The following is a 2,939-nucleotide window of genomic DNA, read 5'->3' on the forward strand; positions in this document are numbered from 1 at the left end:
CATCAGACTGACTGAACAGTTTGTGATTTTTTTATGTATATATTAGCCTTTTTTCTTGGACAGATTGGATCAGAGATTCATAGATTTTCTGCAAGAACAGTGAGAATTGGATCAGGGCATCATCTCTATGTTTGTGAATGAGAATTAGAAGGTTTGACAAATTATTAGAACATAAAAAAACAACCAGGTAAAAAAAAATAATAATAATGAAAAAGTCGCAAAAATATTTTTTTTCAAACTCTTGTATTGACCTCTTTATATTGCTCTGTTACACATTATACTGCATTTATATTTATATATATTTTGTGAGATGTAGGTAGTATAAAAAGTAGAAAGAAGGAGTTTGAAGTAGGACATGACATCTTATGTCCTATAATCTCTTGTCACGTTTTGTTGTGCTGGCTGTATGAGCTCCATCCTTCCAGTTCCGGACTAGTTAACCAATCAGTGCTGGTTTTTAATGCAGGCACCACAATAACCCATAATAAATTCACATCCGTTTCAACAAAACATATTAATTTACTTAACTTGTACAAAATATGTGTAGATCATTCTCGAGGTCACTTAGCAAATGACTTTTATTTTCAGCTATTTATAGGATAAAAAATTCATTTTCCCCAGTTTTATTTTACTATTTAAAAAAAAAGCAGTATAGATCATTGCATTACTTGTGATCTGTCTAAATACTAATACGCGTTACCTTGTGGATAACTGTGAATATACTGTCCTCTGCTGGCGTCATTAATTATGGTTAGAAGTTAATGTATATGTATATATACATATATGATATATACAGTATATGATATATACTATCAATACACTATCAATAGTTTCATTTAATTTGTTTGATTTATACATCAACCCTCATTACACGTATCAGATCTATCTACGGTTCTTTGTATTAAATTAACAAGATCTAAACAAGTCAGTATGGCATGCCTATCTAAAAAGTGTATAAAATATAAATGGACACTGTTAAATCAGGTTCCGCTTTCAAAATGACCAATAAATAAAGCCCAAATTGTTTATTTACATTGTGCAATAATGAAATTAGTATTCTAACAGTTAACTAATGGTTTGGACATAAAATAGAAGCTCAGATTAGTTAATGTGACACTGGTTATTTAAATGTCTCTAGCATCAGTCAAGTCGAAATGTATACACCTGTACACTTACTTCATGCAATAATCCAATCAGCCAATCACACACAGGGGAAATATGACTGTCAGGCGGTTGTTAGTGTTAAACAAGCTGGTATGAATATTTCAGAAATTGATATTGATCTCGAGATTTTTTTAATAGTTAACACAGAATAGTGTGGGGAAAAAATTCCAGAAGAAACCACTTTTTACAACAATGGTGAGCAAAAAAGCATCTCCGGATGCACAATAGGTCAAAACATCTGAAAAAAGAATCTCAATAAAAGTGTCAGTTCACAGGAAACCAGTGACGCAACTTGCAATTCAGCTGGGTGATGATGATGATGATGATGATGATGATGATGATGATGATGATGATGATGATGATGATGATGATGATGCATCCTAGCACATAGCACAAGTCATCCCAAACTGCTCTCATGGGCACAATGGTGAGTTTGGTGAACTTCAATGGTCACCAGATGTTCAATATCTCATCGAGAAATTATGGGATTCAATCAAGGTAACATTGGAGCAGAATCTTAAATGAATTTAAAGGAAACACCTTGTGGAATCCGTGGCCTGAGGAATTTTCAAAAGCAAAGGGGCGGTTCTAATCTTGCGTGCGTGTGTGTGTGTGTGTGTGTGTGTGTGTGTGTGTGTGTGTGTGTGTGTGTGTGTGTGTGTGTGTGTGTGTGTGTGTGTGCGTGTGTGTGTGTGTGTGTGTGTGTGTGTGTGTGTGTGTGTAAGAGAGGAAGAAGGGGGTGTGGTTTGGAAGCTTGTTTCCTGGTAGTAACTATATAGGCATTGTAAAGTCTTGTGTGTGTGTGTGTGTGTGTGTGTGTGTGTGTGTGTGTGTGTGTGTGTGTGTGTGTGTGTGTGTGTGTGTGTGTGTGTGTGTGTGTGTGTTGTAAACTTGAAGAGGAGGTTTAATTGAAGGTTAAGGAGGAAGGAAGCTTATGGTAGGATGTCGCTCTTATCTGCTCGAGGAACAATCAATAAAGTTCAATACTGATAAAACTTCCTGTCAGCGGCTCACTCAATGCCTGTATGACTGAACACACTTGACACCAATAACAAATTCACTTTGAACTCACTCTTAGGCACACAATGTGTGTGTTTGTGTGTATGTCTGTGAGAGAGAGAGAGAGAGAGAGAGAGAGAGAGAGAGAGAGAGAGAGAGAGAGAGAGAGAGAGAGCTGATATATCACTCTATTCTATATATAACCTACAGATCCCTGATCTCTGCTGTACATACAGAGAGTAGAACCAGACTTTCGCTCATCATGACACCCAACAGTACACCCATGCACACAACCTGCCTTATGTCAACATTTCAAGCTGGTGGGGGTTGATAACAGTGTGGGAAATGCTTTCTTGGCACATAAAGGCCACACATCAAGCATCAAGTATTGTAGAAAAGAACCATGTGGGGAAAAAAGGCAGATTTTTTTTTCTTCTTCTTCAAAAAATAAATTTATGAAATCTTCTTCATTTAATTTTGACCTAAGAATAGCTTTTTGATTAGAATTTCACTTTACCTCCTTAAGGTGAAAGAACCCAACGACTTGATACAAAGGCTTAAACTGACACGTGATACTGAAAGCACTGACTAATCATCATCACCATCAAATCAATAAATAACGTAGCTGTATACTCTAACTAGTAGTTTTAAATACGTTTCTATCGGTGCGTTCATCAGGAAAGTTTCACACAACTGGCATGCTGAAGTGGTGTTGAGATTTTTTCGAAGATCTGTAATCGATTCACAAAGACACTTTTGCTGAGCGAATTCTCAGG

This window comes from Tachysurus fulvidraco, chromosome 7 (assembly GCF_022655615.1).
Source record: "Tachysurus fulvidraco isolate hzauxx_2018 chromosome 7, HZAU_PFXX_2.0, whole genome shotgun sequence".
Lineage (NCBI taxonomy): Eukaryota > Metazoa > Chordata > Actinopteri > Siluriformes > Bagridae > Tachysurus > Tachysurus fulvidraco.